At 33.7% G+C, this 6,821-nt stretch overlaps 1 long non-coding RNA gene across 1 annotated transcript; it reads left to right on the top strand.

The window, feature by feature from the left end:
• Positions 1–576: 576 nt before the first annotated feature.
• Positions 577–3,087, top strand: LOC126883171 (uncharacterized). The gene is made up of 3 exons (XR_007697538.1): positions 577–858; positions 917–1,111; positions 2,906–3,087. It is a non-coding gene; the product is annotated as an uncharacterized LOC126883171 (long non-coding RNA).
• Positions 3,088–6,821: the final 3,734 nt, after the last annotated feature.

Raw genomic sequence — 6,821 nt, 5'->3', positions numbered from 1 at the left:
TCCGTTTTCATTCGTCTAGGAAAAGGACAGAAGAGGAACTTTCTAGTACTCAAATCTAAGTAAAGATAGAAAAGTAAAAGATGGTTTTGCTTGTTTTTGATTCAGAGGGATGCACAATCTCTGGACAGCTATTTCCACCATTTCAGGCTTTTTCAACAGCGCTAACGTGCACTCCTCTGAATCTAAAAACAGCTCAACCACCAATTAAGGGGAATTTGAAAGATCATTCAAATTCCCATTGCATCTAATAGCGGCTTCCCACGATCGGCAATATTGCGGACGGACACGGACCCGCTCGCACCACGCACCGTGGGAAGCGTATCGTCCGTGGTAGCAAAGACAAGAATCTACAGGTCGAGCAAGTCTCGTAAATTTCACGATTGCGAGCCACGCTTCACGCAACCGTGTTTGCGTACTTGTGTTTCGAGTTGCGTGGTCGTGCGGAGTTATATTTACCAAATTTAAATATAATCGTTTCTATATGATAAATCCTTAGACAAGGAAAGAGAGGATAAATCAATATGGCTACTGGCTGTAAAAGATAAATCTTATTCTATCTGTTCTTAATGAGTTTTAGATAATTTTAGTTGTATTTCTTTGTAATTTTGTGTTTTACAAAGATTAATTTAACATTTTCTCTGGAAGTATTAATTTAGAAAGATAATATGCTTCATTGGTGTTGTGTTTTGAAGTGTGAAATGCAAAGTAATTGTGATAAAGTCAAGATAAAGTTCACTTTTAAACTGAACTAAATAAGGTATCTGAGAGACAACAATGGTTAAATGCAATACAATGTACAGGTTTTACTAGCGAAATGAAAATTTTCCTGTCCTGTCTGCTGTAATCATTTTATATCTGGTAAGTTACAATTACAATAGTAACGATTTTTGAAGATGTTAACATTTTAATCTTATAGGAAAACCAGCCGACTTAATCGATAATAACAATCTCCAGATTGGGTTCCTTCAATAAATATGGGCTATAAACACAATGAAATAAGTTCCCCAAAATCTAAAATGAAGTGGTATCAAAGGAGAATTAAAGGAAAAAATATTCATATTGAAATTATTTATAAGGCACTGGACTGTTTTAAATTCTACAATAATACTAGGTGGGTAAATGATTTTAGACATTTTTCATTAAGAGTAGATTAAGATTAAGTAGATTTTCATTCAGTAGATTTAAGACTTGTTTACACGGGTAGAGTAATGATGCAAGTACTTGATAGAGTAGAGTAACTCTACCTGTAAAAATGCTCAGCACAGTAGAATAGCTGGTAGAGTGTATAGTTGGAGTTAAAGTAGAGTGACTAGCAACCTATGGCAAAGTAACTACTCTATGACCACCACTACTGCCAAAATGTCTACTCAGCTGCACACTCTACCCATGGAACACGCTCAATTATGGCAGAATAGAGTAGGTAGGAGAGTACATGGGGGCGCTGTCATTCTGGCTGGAATTGTGTTTTGTGTAAATAGTGAAAATGAAGTTCACCGAAGATGAAACTTTAAAACTTGTAGAGCTATAATACGGCGAATACCAATGTTTATGGAATTTAGGTAGTGTATACTACAGAAATAAAAGTTTGCAGCAAGCTGCGGAGGATGAAATCGTCGAAAGAATGGCAAAGGGGGCTTTGGAGTAAACGAGCTTAAGCAAAAAATTAAGAATTTAAGGTGCACTTATAATCAAGAGTGTTTAAAAATACAAAAATCGGTTTCACTATACTAGCATCAGTACTATACTTGTACTCTCCTCATGTCAATGGTATCAAGCCATTTTTGGTAGAGTACTACCGCTACTCTACTCTCCTCAAAACTCTACCCATGTAAACAAGTCTTTAGAAACAGTGGAAAATGAGGTAGCTAGTAGAGTAGTAGTAGAGTAAAATATACTGGTTTAGCAAATCACAATGTTTTAAGGTAATATAGTAGCGATCAACAGGTAGCCAAAACGTGTTCCAAGATTGCCACTGTAATTTTGAATATTTTTTCGAGGTATTTGGCACACGTATTCGTAAAATAATAAAGAATGGCGGTACAGAGCCCAATTTGAAAAATATATTAATATGTGGAAATTACTCTGTAATTATACAATATTTAAAAAACGAGCCTGTACCGCCATTAAGAAGAACAAAAAAATACACTTTCTTCAAATAAATTTTTTATGCGATGCCTAGATTTTGTGTAATTTTGGAACTACTAATGAAATAAAAAATTTTAGTAGTTCCAAAATAACACAAAATCGGATAAAAAAGTTGTATTTGAAGAAAGTGTATTTTTTTGTTCTTCTTAATGGCGGTACAAGCTCGTTTTTTTATATTGTATTTAATTACAGAGTAATTTCCACATATTAATATATTTTTCAAATTGGGCTCTGTACCGCCATTCTTTATTATATTACGAATATGTGTGCCAAATATCTCGAAAAAATATTCAAAATTACAGCCGCAATCTTGGAACACATTTTCGCTACCTGTTGATCGATACTGTTTCCTCTTAAGATAGTTTTAATAGTTATTTATGATATAAGTATTAAAAGTACAATTTTAAGATGCGCATGTGAAAGTTAACTTGAAAAAAAAATTTTATTAATGTTTTGACTTCCACATCAGATGTCATTGTCAAAATACAAAATATTCATTATTATTAGGTTTGTTCTAGCAAACAGTCAAACTAGTCAAAAACCGTCAGCAAACAGTTGGTCAGTAAAAGAACATAATACAGTCACCAGTGCGATCCCCTCTACTCGCGCTGGTCCACTATTCGCTGATGGTTTCAAACTGTTTGAAACTGATGCTAGAACAAACCTATTATTATTATGCATATCATTATCTGTAAATAATATTTCTTCTGATTGTTAATTGTAAAGGATAGAAAAATTACCATTTATTTTATTTTTTTAGAATCAGCTGAGAGAAGTGGTCTACAAAAAACCAGGAAGGAAACGGAATATGTGGCTACGAAAGGCAAAAGAAAGGTTTACAAAGCAAATGTGACACATTTTTTTGAAATATTTAGGAATATCAGTAAATTGCATTAAAAAAATGTATGAAAAGATTTTTTTCAATAAAAATGTTTATATTTATCAAGGATGTATTATTTGGTATGGCCACATATCGTCAGTGATGTAATAATACATCCTATCTGTTTTTTCATGAGTTTTGTAAGAGAGACTAAAAACTTGTCTTAGGGTCACCTCCTGTTTTCATATGATATTTTTTGACTTGTTTTGTAGTAAATTAAACTATCTATGAGCTACAAAACAAGTCAAAACTTACATATGAACACAGGAGGTGACCTTAAAACATGTTTTTCCATCTCTCATACAAAACTCATGAAAAAACAGATAGGAGGTATTGTCACATCAGCAAGGATGTACAGTGATGAGTGCCCTAATAACCGGCAAAATATGGGCAACATATTTAGTTGTGAGATAAAAAGAAATGAAACTAGTCGAGCTGGGAAATTTAGCGAAATTAACCTTTAAATTTACGTTATATTGATCCCACCTTTACACATATCGGAGGAGTATGTCAACTAAAACTGTCACTGTGACAGTGGTAGTTTCCAAACTCGTCTGATACATCTGAAGATGGTACAAAATCAATACAATCTAAATGTATAAGTTAATATCGCTAAATTTCCCAGCTCGACTAGTTTCATGTCTTTTTATCTCACTACTTAATACATCTTTTGTGCTATTTTGCCGGTTATTAGAGCGCTCATCACTGTATGTCTGGTATATCCAGGGAATGTCTACAAAATATATTTTGAATGTCCAGAGAACATTCGTGGACATTCATGGAATGTTCCAATAAGACATTCAGGTAATGTTTAAAATGCTGACACAGGATTTTCCTGGGATGTTCAGGGAACATGTTTTCGGGGATATTCCAGGAATTTTTCAATGTCTTGTGTACCTTCTATGGAATATTTTGGTGTTATTACCGCCGCACTCCACTTGCGATTTGTAATCAGGAAGATTGAACACATTGTTTCAAATACAAGTCAATCCATTTGTGACTAAATAATCATGGATTGACTTCTATTTGAAAGAATGTGTTCAATCTTCACAACTACAAATCGCAAGTGGAGTCCGGCGCTTAGGGCTACTTCCTCTTCGGTAGTATGTATTATACTACAGAAATCAGGAACTTTCCTTCTAAATATATGTATGCATCTTGGCCATCAAACATATTCTTCCAAACATTTTTTTAAGGGGTTACATAGGCCTTGTGGGTAAAAAAAGTGACTTTTAAAAAAAATTATATCTCGAAAACTAAAATTTATTTTTATTTATAATTGGAACATGTAAAAGTATAGTACTTAAGGTAGTCTCAAAAAAAGTTTCAGCCAAAAATATTCATTTTTGTAGAGTTTAAGTTTTTTTTGCGTTGGCAGCATAACTAAGTCCAGTCTCATCTGAAATCAAAAAGTTTCTTGTAGTTTATACCTCTGGCTAGAATATGAACGAAGGAATTAAAAAAAATGAAATTTGAAGATTTTACATAAGTTTAAACACATTTTTGACCCCAATTTTTCTCATTTTTAAAGTAGTTTTTTTTATAAAACAAAAATGACCTCATCTAATAAAAAATCCTTTGTTCATTCACTAGCCAGAGGTATAAACTACAAGAAACTTTGATTTCAGATGAGACTGGACTTGTTATGCTGCTCACCGCAAAAAAGGGCTGTTGTCGAAAAATTGCAGTCAACTCTACAAAAATGAATATTTTTGGCTAATATTTTTTTGAGAGTACTATACTTTTACATGTTTCAATTATAAATAAAAATAATTTTTAGTTTCCAAGATATAATTTTTTTAAAAAGTCACTTTTTTTACCTGCAAGACAACAACTTAACAAATTGTTGATTTCAAATTGTAACAGTTGTTTTGCAAAGTATGCTGCCCTCTTGTATTTTCTGTGTTATCTTCAAAAAACACAAAACAAAAAAAAATAAAACAAAAGTTTAACCACCTTTACACCACAGAATCAAGCAATCAAGTTACACAAATTTTCAAACACCTCACCTGACACAGCGTCTCAAGTACGATTGCGCGAATTGGTAAATATAACTCCGCACGACCACGCAACTCGAAACACAAGTACGCAAACACGGTTGCGTGAAGCGTGGCTCGCAATCGTGAAATTTACGAGACTTGCTCGACCTGTAGATTCTTGTGTAGCAAAGACGCATCTGTGCTGGTCCGTAGTAACTACGGCTTCTCAAGATCGGCAATATCGCCGACGGACGCGAACCAGCTCGCACTACGCACCATGGGAAGTGGTCGTCCGGGATAGCACAGACACGTCTGTGGTGATCCGTCGAAAGTCGGTACAGATCAAAGGTGCGTTAATGACCCGTGTGGACGCTGTCATGATTTTTTAACACGTTAAACGCCAGTTTTTTTATAAATTGATAATTTAACACATTTTGATAAAAATAACATACATAATATGTATAATTATTGATTTGAATCATAATATAATACATTTCTTCTTAGTAGCTACTAATAAAAATTTAATAACTCTTTTCATGAATATTATTGCATTAATAATTCTGATTTATGTGTAACAACCAAACATTCGAAACAACAAAAAATTTTACAAGCACTACATTTGTAGCGAGTTTGTGAAGATTTAGCTTGGGTATATTATTATTATGAATATCATTAGCTTTGAATAAAGATTTTCATGGAATGTCCATACTACACATTTCACACCATAATATGCTATTAACGAAAACATGAAAGTGATAAGAAACGTGAGAAACGCAAAGTAATCAATAGCCAAATTACAAATTAAATGAGTCACATACATAAAATCCGAAATTCATGACAACGTCAGTTTTCGCTATCCAGCATTTCACTGATATTTTTCGCGTCACTGTTTTAACGGACGACAAGGCATTGATTGGCAAGTTAAAGAAATTGTTCATTTGCTGACACCAGAAGTTGTATTTAGTGTTGCTAAAGTGTGTTGAGTTGTTATTAGATTTTTTTTTGCTAAAAGATGGAATGGACCAACGAATTAATTTTTGATTTTTTTAAATCTGTACTAAAATGAACCCACTTTGTGGAATTCGACGGCACCAGACCATAAAAATAGGAACGATACATACGATACATGGAGCCGCATCAAAAGCCAAATAAAGAATGGCACTGTTTCGATAAAAGATTTAAAAAAGAAGGACAATTTAATGTCGACCTTCTTCTTAAAGTTCCATCTCCTAGAGGAGGTTGGATATCATAATGGCTATGGTCATTTTGTTGGCTGCTGCTCTGAACAGTTGTAATGAACTACAGTTAAACCATTCTCTAAGGTTCCTCAGCCAGGATATGCGTCTTTTTCCAATGCTTCTTCTTCCTTGGATCCTTCCTTGCATAATAACTCTCAGCAGCTCATATTTCTCTCCTCTGGTAATGTGACCCAAATATTCATAATTTCTAACTCCTTATTTAAACGTCGTAGCACTTCAACATTGGTAATCCTTTGATCCCACTGAATTTTCAACATTCTTCTGTAACACCACATTTCGAACGGTTCTATTTTCCTTATGTGTTGCCTTTTCAATGTCCAAGCTTCCATTCCGTATAGTAATATAGAAAATATGTAATATCTTAGAGCCCTCAATCTGAAGGCAACTGAAGGTCTTTGTTTGAAAGCAGTGTCTTCATTTTTATAAATGCTTGCCTTGCAGTTTCAATTCGGACTTTAATTTCTTTGCTTTGGTCATTTTTGTCATCAACCCAGGTTCCCAGATATTTGTATGTCTTTACTTTTTCTATTTGGGTTTGCTCTAGTATTAACCTTTCAT

The sequence above is a fragment of the Diabrotica virgifera genome, chromosome 4 (assembly GCF_917563875.1).
Source record: "Diabrotica virgifera virgifera chromosome 4, PGI_DIABVI_V3a".
In the NCBI taxonomy this organism is placed as follows: Eukaryota; Metazoa; Arthropoda; class Insecta; order Coleoptera; family Chrysomelidae; genus Diabrotica; species Diabrotica virgifera.
Note: the sequence above shows the minus strand (reverse complement) of the source record. Positions and strands in the feature narration are given on the sequence as shown.